The sequence below is a fragment of the Microcaecilia unicolor genome, chromosome 10 (assembly GCF_901765095.1).
Source record: "Microcaecilia unicolor chromosome 10, aMicUni1.1, whole genome shotgun sequence".
NCBI classification, from domain to species: domain Eukaryota; kingdom Metazoa; phylum Chordata; class Amphibia; order Gymnophiona; family Siphonopidae; genus Microcaecilia; species Microcaecilia unicolor.
The window spans coordinates 71,525,283-71,538,455 of record NC_044040.1 but is presented as its reverse complement, the minus strand read 5'-3'; positions in this window follow the sequence as shown (position 1 = coordinate 71,538,455).

The window sequence follows — 13,173 nt, the reverse complement described above, 5'->3', positions numbered from 1 at the left end:
CTCAACGTGAGAGGATTTTTAGAGCCAGGTCTGATTCTTCGATGTCAGCATCAATACAAGGTCTGTGCCAGCATTGGGAGCATCAGTTCGCATGGCTGCCACTGGGCCTCCTGACACTGGGAGTAGTGCATTGAGTGGGTCTCCACCTGTCTCGATGCTGACATCTGTGCAGGGTCCCCGGGACCGTCCAGCGTCAGACCCAACCCCAAGGTGATATGAGGATTCTATGTTGTCCTCATCGGCACCGAGGAGCCTCTTGTAATTTTTCACAATCCTCGTGCGATTTAACGACTTTGAATAACTTTGTGTCCTCAGCAAATTTAATTACCTCACTAGTTACTCCCATCTCTAAATCATTTATAAATATGTTAAAAAGCAGCGGTCCCATCACAGACCCCTGAGGAACCCCACTATCTACCCTTCTCCATTGAGAATACTGACCTTTTAACTCTACTCTCTGTTTTCTATCCTTTAACCAGTTTTTAATCCACAATAGGACACTACCTCTTATCCCATAACTCTCCAATTTCTTCTGGAGTCTGAGACTGACTATTTGGAGAACCTACCGGTCGGAGGTTATAAGGGATCATCTTATGTGGAAAAACTTCAGCCTCCCCCTGACCAGCAAGTCGTCCAGGATGGACATCGGCTATGCTCTGCTGGAGCCGAGAAGAGACGGTATCAGTATGTTTCTTGATTTGGTCAGCGGTGGACAAGAGTGAAGCAGCAAGTTAAGTAATATAGCGTATCTAGTAGAGAACGTTAAGAGATAAGTTCACATTATGAATTAATTTTGAGCACTGGTTTAGAGGCTACAGCACATAAAATAAGAGTGACCCGATGAAAGAAATGCTAGACCACTAGACATTGAAAACATACTGCCTTTAATTGTGGTTTTTTGACTGAGGGCACTCTGAAATCGAAGCAATAACAAAGTATATAAAAAAGAAACAAGAAAAATATTGACACAACTAATTGTGAGTAGCCTCATTTATATTTTGGCATTTCTAGTCTTGGTTTTAGTAGTTTATGTTACCATTTATCGTTAATTTCTTTATTTATTTCCATATTTTAAACTCATATAGAAACATTAACAGAAATCGTAGAAATATTCCAAACAAAATTAAATATAAAATTATAAGAAATGATAACAGTCCTTCTCCACCCACAATATTGGGTCCAAGATCTAGGAAATAATATATAGAATGCTAATACATAATATTCAATTTAAATTATTCTAGAGCAGAGGTTTCTTCAGCGGTACAATCAGGCATCAGTTCTGGTTTGGGAAGCCACTCCAGAGGGGTTTCTCATACACTCTCTACTATGCACAAATTCTTGCAGTTTCTTGGGATCAGAGAAAATGTAATTATTAGATTCAAAGGAAATGTAACATTTGCTAGGGAACTTTATGAAGAAGGTAGCCCCTAGGGCGATGACCCTTGACCTAAATGTAAAGAGTTCTTTCCTTCTCAATTGAGTTTCCTTAGCCAAGTCTGGAAAGATACTTATTTTCTCCCCCATGAAACAGTCATTTATATGACGAAAATATAACCGCAACACATTGTTGCGTTCTTGAGGGCCTTGGCATCCTGTCAGGTCCTCGAGGCAGGACTGGAGTTCGTGAGCCCTTGGGCCACTGCCGAGGAGCGGCAGCGGCAGGCAAGACCACCTTGGAACTGGATACCCCGAAGAGCAGTACTGGAACTCTGGACTGGAGTAGTACAAGGCAGGCAACTAGAACAGACAAAACAGGAACAGCTTCACCTGCACTTAGCCACCGTTCCTCCGGAGTTGAGCTCCGAAGTGCAGGTGGCCGGCAGGACTTGCAGGATAAGGCAGGAACTGAAGATCCAGAGGACCCACCCTGGGTCTGGGATACACGAGGGCGACAGGGCACGGAATTAGACTCAGACAGTGTGCTGCTGCACAGCCACTAGCAAGACCCAGAAGACAGACCAAGGAACACAAGGCGTACAGAAGCTAGCAGGAGCAAGGACTAGGGCAGCATACACACTAGGCAGAACGGGGATCCAGGAATACCCACAGGGTAAACCCTCTAGCTAGGTGGAGACAGGATACAGGAATAACCACCCAGGAAATACACACTAGCTAGACAGATACAGGATTCAGGATATACACTCAGGATATACAAGCAGGGTAGGCACACAGGCTAGGCTAGGCAAGGCAGGACTTAGGGTAAAGAGAAAAAACCAGGAAGAACAGGCCAGGGGTCTTGGGCTGGCAGCAGAGCAAACAGAGTAACCAGGAATAACAGGCCAAGGGTCTTTGGGGCAGACAGGAGAACAGACAGAGTAAACCTGGACAAAGGCTTCACCCCAACCCAGGGTAAGCCAGGGACAGAGGCTTCATCCAAACCCAGGGTAAGCCAGGAAGGACCTCAGTCCACAGACAGACAGTGGCAGGGAAGACCCCCCACCGAAGGACAACAGAGACACAGACACAGAAAGAAGCTGGGCTGGAACCCAGAGAGAGGCTAAGCAGTAGTGCAGCAGACACTTACTAACCTGACCTGGCCTAAGAGCATAACACTTAATGCAAAGGCCTTGACTGCAAACAAAGCACTTCCTTATGAAGGCTCTCACTGATGAGTCATCAGCAGTAGCACAGAAGCAGGAAGTACACTGACCCCAAAGAGAGGCTTGACACACATAGGAAGTGAGCCCACAGGAAAGACAAGCAGGAGCCATCTTGGAAGCTGGCACAGAGCCGGTGGCAGCCATCTTAGATGCTGGCTCCCCAGAGAGGCATAGCACACACAGGTGAGGTCTAGTGAAGCAATCAGCACACAGAGCCAGAGACAAGACTAACACAAAGACAGACAGAAGCCAGCAGAGCTGCTGACCCCCAGAAAGAAGGTAAGGCTGAGGGTGGTCATGGCCACAGACGTGACACACATTTATCTTATCCAGTTCAAGAGCGAAAGAAACCAATAAGGTTGCACGCTCCTTCTCAACAGAGGTTTCCAAAATTTCTGTAAGATTTATAACTTCATTAGGTGGTTGGTCAGCGGTTTTCAATTTTCCCTTTATGTAGTAAGATTTTGTCACTGGTGGGTGATTTTCTATTGCTAAGCCCAAAATTTCCAGGAAATATTTCTTTAATAACTCTGAGGAGGATATAAATGGTGAAACAGGAAAATTCAAAAATCTCAAATTTTTTCTTCTGAGTTGATTCTCAAAGTTCTCCATTTTCCTGGCATTAGCAATTTTATCTTTAACTACACCACTTCGACATTTTTAATCTCAGTCTCTATAGTCTCCATCCCTTTTGTTATGTTCTTCCATCTTGCTGGATAATTGCTGAATATTATTTTTCAATTCCACTGTCTTTCCTCGAAGAGAAGCTGATATTTGTAATAGGGAGGAGTTGACCCCCTGGATAGCGTCCCAAAGACTGTCAAGTGTGACTATATCAGGTCTTACCGAAACGCCTCGTTCACCGGGAGCAGTCCCTCTGGTCAGTGTGGGCGTTGATGTCGCCATCGTGCCCACAAAGCGAATGCTACATACCTGTAGAAGGTATTCTCCGAGGACAGCAGGCTGATTGTTCTCACTGATGGGTGACGTCCACGGCAGCCCCTCCAATCGGAAACTTCACTAGCAAAGGCCTTTGCTAGTCCTCGCGCATGCGCGGCCGTCTTCCAGCCCGAACCGGCTCGTGTTCGTCAGTCCCATAAGTAGCAAACAAAGCAAGGGAAGACACAACTCCAAAGGGGAGGCGGGCGGGTTTGTGAGAACAATCAGCCTGCTGTCCTCGGAGAGTACCTTCTACAGGTATGTAGCATTCGCTTTCTCCGAGGACAAGCAGGCTGCTTGTTCTCACTGATGGGGTATCCCTAGCCCCCAGGCTCACTCAAAACAACAAACATGGTCAATTGGGCCTCGCAACGGCGAGGACATAACTGAGATTGACCTAACAATTTATCCAACTAACTGAGAGTGTAGCCTGGAACAGAAAAAACATGGGCCTAGGGGGGTGGAGTTGGATTCTAAACCCCGAACAGATTCTGAAGCACTGACTGCCCGAACCGACTGTCGCGTCGGGTATCCTGCTGCAGGCAGTAATGAGATGTGAATGTGTGGACAGATGACCACGTCGCAGCTTTGCAAATTTCTTCAATAGAGGCTGACTTCAAGTGGGCTACCGACGCTGCCATGGCTCTAACATTATGAGCCGTGACATGACCCTCAAGAGCCAGCCCAGCCTGGGCGTAAGTGAAGGAAATGCAATCTGCTAGCCAATTGGATATGGTGCATTTCCCCACAGCCACTCCCCTCCTATTGGGATCAAAAGAAACAAACAATTGGGCGGACTGTCTGTTGGGCTGTGTCCGCTCCAGGTAGAAGGCCAATGCTCTCTTGCAGTCCAATGTGTGCAGCTGACGTTCAGCAGGGCAGAAATGAGGATGGGGAAAGAATGTTGGCAAGACAATTGACTGGTTCAGATGGAACTCCGACACAACCTTTGGCAAGAACTTAAGGTGAGTGCGGAGGACTACTCTGTTATGATGAAATTTGGTGTAAGGGGCCTGGGCTACCAGGGCCTGAAGCTCACTGACTCTACGAGCTGAAGTAACAGCCACCAAGAAAATAACCTTCCAGGTTAAGTACTTCAGATGGCAGGAATTCAGTGGCTCAAAAGGAGGTTTCATCAGCTGGGTGAGAACGACATTGAGATCCCATGACACTGTAGGAGGCTTGACAGGGGGCTTTGACAAAAGCAAACCTCTCATGAAGCGAACAACTAAAGGCTGTCCTGAGATCGGCTTACCTTCCACACGGTAATGGTATGCACTGATTGCACTAAGGTGAACCCTTACAGAGTTAGTCTTGAGACCAGACTCAGACAAGTGCAGAAGGTATTCAAGCAGGGTCTGTGTAGGACAAGAGCGAGGATCTAGGGCCTTGCTGTCACACCAGACGGCAAACCTCCTCCATAGAAAGAAGTAACTCCTCTTAGTGGAATCTTTCCTGGAAGCAAGCAAGATGCGGGAGACACCCTCGGACAGACCCAAAGAGGCAAAGTCTACGCTCTCAACATCCAGGCCGTGAGAGCCAGAGACCGGAGGTTGGGATGCAGAAGCGCCCCTTCGTCCTGCGTGATGAGGGTCGGAAAACACTCCAATCTCCACGGTTCTTCGGAGGACAACTCCAGAAGAAGAGGGAACCAGATCTGACGCGGCCAAAAAGGAGCAATCAGAATCATGGTGCCTCGGTCTTGCTTGAGTTTCAACAAAGTCTTCCCCACCAGAGGTATGGGAGGATAAGCATACAGCAGACCCTCCCCCCAGTACAGGAGGAAGGCATCCGATGCCAGTCTGCCGTGGGCCTGAAGCCTGGAACAGAACTGAGGGACTTTGTGGTTGGCTCGAGATGCGAAGAGATTTGCCAAGGGGGTGCCCCACGCTTGGAAGATCTGGCGCACTACTCGGGAATTGAGTGACCATTCGTGAGGTTGCATAATCCTGCTCAACCTGTCGGCCAGACTGTTGTTTACGCCTGCCAGATATGTGGCTTGGAGCACCATGCCGTGACGGCGAGCCCAGAGCCACATGCTGACGGCTTCCTGACACAGGGGGCGAGATCCAGTGCCCCCCTGCTTGTTGACGTAATACATGGCAACCTGGTTGTCTGTCTGAATTTGGATAATTTGGTGGGACAGCCGATCTCTGAAAGCCTTCAGAGCGTTCCAGATCGCTCGTAACTCCAGAAGATTGATCTGCAGATCGCGTTCCTGGAGGGACCAGCTTCCTTGGGTGTGAAGCCCATCGACATGAGCTCCCCATCCCAGGAGAGACGCATCCGTGGTCAGCACTTTTTGTGGCTGAGGAATTTGGAAAGGACGTCCCAGAGTCAAATTGGACCAAATCGTCCACCAATACAGGGATTCGAGAAAACTCGTGGACAGGTGGATCACGTCTTCTAGATCCCCAGCAGCCTGAAACCAATGGGAAGCTAGGGTCCATTGAGCAGATCGCATGTGAAGGCGGGCCATGGGAGTCACATGAACTGTGGAGGCCATGTGGCCCAGCAATCTCAACATCTGCCGAGCTGTGATCTGCTGGGACGCTCGCACCCGCGAGACGAGGGACAACAAGTTGTTGGCTCTGGTCTCTGGGAGATAGGCGCGAGCCGTCCGAGAATCCAGCAGAGCTCCTATGAATTCGAGTTTCTGCACTGGGAGAAGATGGGACTTTGGATAATTTATCACAAACCCCAGTAGCTCCAGGAGGCGAATAGTCATCTGCATGGACTGCAGGGCTCCTGCCTCGGATGTGTTCTTCACCAGCCAATCGTCGAGATATGGGAACACGTGTACCCCCAGTCTGCGAAGTGCCGCTGCTACTACAGCCAAGCACTTCGTGAACACTCTGGGCGCAGAGGCGAGCCCAAAGGGTAGCACACAGTACTGGAAGTGACGTGTGCCCAGCTGAAATCGCAGATACTGTCTGTGAGCTGGCAGTATCGGGATGTACGTGTAGGCGTCCTTCAAGTCCAGAGAGCATAGCCAATCGTTTTGCTGAATCATGGGTAGAAGGGTGCCCAGGGAAAGCATCCCGAACTTTTCTTTGACCAGATATTTGTTCAGGGCCCTTAGGTCTAGGATGGGATGCATCCCCCCTGTTTTCTTTTCCACAAGGAAGTACCTGGAATAGAATCCCAGCCCTTCTTGCCCGGATGGCACGGGCTCGACCGCATTGGCGCTGAGAAGGGCGGAGAGTTCCTCTGCAAGTACCTGCTTGTGCTGGAAGCTGTAGGATTGAGCTCCCGGTGGACAATTTGGAGGTTTTGAAGCCAAATTGAGGGTGTATCCGTGCCGGACTATTTGGAGAACCCACTGATCGGAGGTTATGAGAGGCCACCTTTGGTGAAAAGCTTTTAACCTCCCCCCGACTGGTAGGTCGCCCGGCACTGATACTTGGATGTCGGCTATGCTCTGCTGGAGCCAGTCAAAAGCTCGTCCCTTGCTTTTGCTGGGGAGCCGATGGGCCTTGCTGAGGCGCACGCTGCTGACAAGAGCGAGCGCGCTGGGGCTTAGCCTGGGCCGCAGGCTGTCGAGAAGGAGGATTGTACCTACGCTTGCCAGAAGAGTAGTCTTCCTTCCCCCGAAAAATCTTCTACCTGTAGAGGTAGATGCTGAAGGCTGCCGGCGGGAGAACTTGTCGAATGCGGTGTCCCGCTGGTGGAGCTGCTCTACCACCTGTTCGACTTTCTCTCCAAAAATATTATCCGCACGGCAAGGCGAGTCCGCAATCCGCTGCTGGATTCTATTCTCCAGGTCGGAGGCACGCAGCCATGAGAGTCTGCGCATCACCACACCTTGAGCAGCGGCCCTGGACGCAACATCAAAGGTGTCATACACCCCTCTGGCCAGGAATTTTCTGCACGCCTTCAGCTGCCTGACCACCTCCTGAAATGGCTTGGCTTGCTCAGGGGGGAGCGCATCCACCAAGCCCGCCAACTGCCGCACATTGTTCCGCATGTGTATGCTCGTGTAGAGCTGGTAAGACTGAATTTTGGCCACGAGCATAGAAGAATGGTAGGCCTTCCTCCCAAAGGAGTCCAAGGTTCTAGAGTCCTTGCCCGGGGGCGCCGAAGCATGCTCCCTAGAACTCTTGGCCTTCTTTAGGGCCAAATCCACAACTCCAGAGTCGTGAGGCAACTGAGTGCGCATCAGCTCTGGGTCCCCATGGATCCGGTACTGGGACTCGATCTTCTTGGGAATGTGGGGGTTAGTTAGAGGCTTGGTCCAGTTCGCCAGCAATGTCTTTTTTAGGACATGATGCATGGGTACTGTGGACGCTTCCTTAGGTGGAGAAGGATAGTCCAGGAGCTCAAACATTTCAGCCCTGGGCTCGTCCTCCACAACCACCGGGAAGGGGATGGCCGTAGACATCTCCCGGACAAAGGAAGCGAAAGACAGACTCTCGGGAGGAGAAAGCTGTCTTTCAGGAGAGGGAGTGGGATCGGAAGGAAGACCCCCAGACTCCTCGTCAGAGAAATATCTGATGTCTCCTTCGTCTTCCCACGAGGCCTCACCCTCGGTGTCAGACATAAGTTCACGGACCTGTGTCTGCAACCGTGCCCGACTCGACTCTGTGGAGCCACCTCCACGATGGGGGTGTCGAGAGGTAGACTCCCTCGCCCGCATCGGCGAAGCTCCCTCCGCCGACGTAGTCGGGGAGCCCTCCTGGGAGGCGACGGCAGCCGGTACCGCACGCGGCACCGATGCCGGAGACCTCACACCGGGCGATGGGCCAGCCGGCGCCACACTCGATTGTACCGGTGGCGCAAGCACCGCCGGTACCGGAGGGGTAGGGCACAAAAGCTCTCCCAGAATCTCTGGGAGAACGGCCCGGAGGCTCTCGTTCAGAGCGGCTGCAGAGAAAGGCATGGAGGTCGATGCAGGCGTCGACGTCAGAACCTGTTCCGGGCGTGGAGGCTGTTCCGGGCTGTCCAGAGTGGAGCGCATCGACACCTCCTGAACAGAGGGTGAGCGGTCCTCTTGGTGCCAATGCCTACTGGATGCCGACTCCCTTGGCGACCCAGAGCTCTCGGTGCCAACACGGGAAGGAGACCGATGACGATGCTTCTTCGACTTCTTGGAACGAAGCATGTCACCGGAGCTTCCCGGCACCGACGAGGAGGACGTAGAATCCAGCCGTCGCTTCCTCGGGGCCAAGGCCGAAGGAGGTCGGTCTCGGGGGGGCTGTACCGCAGGAGCCCTCAGGGTAGGGGGAGACCCACCCGAAGGCTCACCGCCACCAGCAGGGGAATGGACAGCCCTCACCTGCGCTCCAGACGAAGCACCACCGTCCGACGACATCAGCAGACGAGGTCCCGGTACCACCGACGTTGACGCAGCTGTCCGATGTCTCAGCGCCGATGCAGAGGGCCGATGCCTCGATGCACTCGATGCACTGGCGGCCGAGGATGAAGGTCTGGACGCTGAAGACGTCGATGCACTCGATACCCCCGGTGCCGATGTCGAGAAAGAGCCCGAGAACAAAACGTTCCACTGGGCCAATCTCGCTACCTGAGTCCGCTTTTGCAAAAGGGAACACAGACTACAGGCCTGCGGGCGGTGCCCAGCCCCCAAGCACTGAAGACAGGACGCGTGCCTGTCAGTGAGCGAGATGACCCGGGCGCACTGGGTGCACTTCTTGAAGCCGCTGGGAGACTTCGATGTCATGGGCGGAAAAATCACGCCGGCGAGATCAAAAGTCGAAATGGCGGAAAAAGGCACCACAAAAACAAGGAGAAGAAAACTTCAACCCGAGGCCTAAAAGCGGCCTACCCCGACGACGAAAGAAAACTTACCGGGGGGAAAAAGCTGGAAATATCGGGGGAAAAGAGACCGAAGAGTCCCTTTCCACACACAGAATGTTTTTTTTTTTTTTTTTTAACACGAAGAGAACGCGCAAGGTCGACTTTGCGGGGCACGACACGGCGAAAACACGACCGTACCGAGCGCAGACAAAAGAAGACTGACGAACACGAGCCGGTTCGGGCGGGAAGACAGCCGCGCATGCGCGGTGCGCATGGGCGCGCGAGGACTAGCAAAGGCCTTTGCTAGTGAAGTTTCCGATTGGAGGGGCTGCCGTGGACGTCACCCATCAGTGAGAACAAGCAGCCTGCTTGTCCTCGGAGAATAGATGTTTCTCCAGGGGGATTATCTACGAGTTGACCTCCTCCAGGGGACAAGGAAACTAAGCCCACTTCGGACATCTCCAAGGCCCTGCATACCAGCTCGCCCGAGCTTCCGGGTCGTGGCGGGGTTACACCTGCTGGAGGGCTGAGAGACACTCCCTCTGAACTGCTGTTTGCCGGTGGATTTGCAATTACATCCGAGGTTACCGCTGAAGTTGCCGACGCTCGGATACCAAATGCCTCCAAGGTAGGTTGGCGTATGGTGAGGTTTACTACAAGGCCCGAGGAGGTTAGGGCTGCGGTTTTGCCCTTTCTTTTCCCTATTTTGATTTGGGGAGTGCGCCAGACTTCAAGCTCAAACCTGGGGCAAAGGAGCTCACAGAGCGCACGTCTGCTCTAAGCCGCCATCTTGGACCGGGCGTTTATGTTACCATTTATTCACCAAAGACTGAGGGATTTAATTGTAAAAGATGTATTCTTTGAACATCCAAACCATGACGGCTAAGGATTGGAGATTGGGATGCAAGAGAAATCCCTGTATTCTGAGTGATGAGGGAAAGAAAACACTCATGTCTCTACAACTGTTTGGAAGCTCGCTCCAGAAGTAGAGGGAACATCTGTCTCTAGAGGCAGACTGAATTTCAGTTTTGAATTCAGCACTGAAACTGGACCGAAATCCGGGTTCAGATTTTGGCTGAAAATGCCTGTGCAATTTTGGTTGAAACTGAACCTTAGGAAGCCCTTGGAGGTAGGAACTAATCCCATTCATTCCTGCCCCATGCTGCTACTCCACCACAATTTGCTGAGACTGCAACAGGAGGTCCTGGCAGCCATTTTGCGATTGAAACCAGCATGAGCAGGAGACTCACCTCCTGCCCCGTGCTGGTTCCAACTGTAAAATGGCTGCTGGAACCTCTCATGACAGTCTTGTGAGGCTGCTGCAGGAAGTTTTAGCAGCCATTGTGATGGAATTGCGGGGCAGGAATGAGTGGTGTTCGCTCTTGCCCCTGAAGAGGCCACTAGACCACTAGAGGCTTCCCTTGATGTAGGCTCGGGTGGTTGGGTGGGCAAAGATTAATTTTGGGAGGAGGGGGTCTTCAGTGGGGGAGGGGCTCAGGAGTGGGGGGGGGGGGGTCATTTTCAGTTTAAATTTTGGTCACAGATTCAGTTTTGGCAGAAAATAAAGATCCTGAGTTCAGTCAGGCCCTGTCTCAGCCAGTATGGTGCAATGAGGATCATGGTTACCTAGTCCTGCTTGAGTTTCAGCAAAGTCTTCTCCACTAGAGGGACAGCGAAGATACATACCTGTAGCAGGCATTCTCCAAGTACAGCAGGCTGATTGTTCTCACTTATGGGGTCGACGTCCGCGTCGGCCCAGGCATCGGCATTTTGCAAGCAAAATACAAAACAATTTTGGCAGAGTCTTCTGGCGTGCGTGCAGGGCGCACCAAGCATGTGCAGACCAATTTCCCGCCCATCACGTGAACGCGTTCCTCAGTTAAATCAAAAGCATAAAAAGAAACAAATCAACTTAAAAGGGGAGGTGGGCGGGTTTGTGAGAACAATCAGCCTGCTGTCCTCAGAGAATACATGCTACAGGTATGTATCTTCGCTTTCTCCGAGGACAAACAGGCTGCTTGTCCTCACATGTGGGGTATCCCTAGCAACCAGGCTCACTCAAAACAATGAACATTGGTCAACTGGGCCTCACAACGGCAAGGACATAACATAGATTGACCTGAAACCATAAACAACTAAGTGAGAGTGCAGCCTGGAACAGAACAAAAATCGGTCTAGGGGGGTGGAGTTGGATTCTAAAGCTCGAACAGATTCTGCAGCACCAACTGCCCAAACCGACTGTCGCATCGGGTATCCTGCTGAAGGCAGTAGTGAGATGTGAATGTGTGGACTGATGACCATGTTGCAGCCTTGCAACTCTCCTCAATGGAGGCTGACTTTAAGTGAGCCACTGATGCAGCCATGGCTCTAACATTATGAGCCGTGACATGGCCCTTCAGAGTCAGCCCAGCTTGGGCGTAAGTGAATGAAATGCAATCTGCTCGCCAATTGAAGATTGTGTGTTTTCTGATGGTGTCAAACTTATTCAAAAACTTATTCCGCAAACTAGTGCAATCATTGGTATTGAGTCATTTGGACTATTGTAATTCCTTATATGCGGGATGCAAGGCACAAACCATTAAGAAACTCCAGACTGCCCAGAACACCGCAGCCTGACTGATATTCGGAAAGGTGAAATATGAAAGTGCCAGACCCCTTAGAGAAAAATTGCATTGGCTCCCACTAAAAGATGGAATTGCATTCAAAATTTGCACCTTAGTTCATAAAATTATTTATGGTGATGCCCCATCTTAAATGTCAGACCTAATAGACTTCCTAATAGACTTACCAGAGAGAAACAACAAAAGTTCATCACGTACTTTCTTAAACCTCCATTATCTCAACTGCAGAGGACTTAAATACAAATCTATACATACATCTAGCTTCTCATACATCTGCACACAACTATGGAATGAATTACAGATCACCATAAAAACAATACACGACTTGACAACCTTCCGGAAATTACTGAAGACTTACTTGTTCAAAAAGACGTACAAAAAGGATCCACCATAATTAACTGACTCCTAAACTACACCAGATACAACTATTATGGAACTCTTCTAATTTGTTTATTTTAATTACATCCTCATTACTCTATATTATATCTTGTCCTGATATCATGTTATGTTTTATCTATTTATCCACTTATAATCCTACATGATATTCTGATGAACCTTATTTGTAGCAATTCTGAAATTCTTATTCCGTTAATATGATTGCCATGATATGCTTATGCACCTTATCTGTATCTATATTCTGAAATTCTTATCCCATTAATGTGATTGTTGTTGTAACATATTGTAAGCCACATTGAGCCTGCAAATGGGTGGGAAAATGTGGGATACAAATGCAGCAAATAAATAAAAAGAATAAACATCATGGCCGCATTCTGAACTATTTACAGACCTTTTAAAGAGGATTTAGCACAGCCCACATACATAAGGTTACAATAATCAACAACAGACAAGATTAATGTTTGCACCACAAGTCTAAAGACTGAGATTTCAGAATACTTTAGAAGAAAGTGTAAGCCGAAATGTTTCCTGGGTTTCTTGAAAATGCCATCCAGGACCACTTGGATGCTGTGCCCTGCCTATCCAGCTACATTTGATATAGAAGTAATGATCTCCGTTTCTGTAAGGCCTCCCGCCAACATAAAAGTATTGTCTTAATACCAAAGAATATTGTCTTACTTTGAAAAAGTTTAAATCCAGGAGGCATTGGGGCTGTATAAGTACATTGGTCAAATGGAGATGAAAACGGTAACGGAATTCAAAAATGCGTGGGATAAACATAAAGGAATCCTGTTCAGAAGGAATGGATCCTCAGAAGCTTAACGGAGATTGGGTGGCAGCACCAGTGGTTGGGAGGCGGGGCT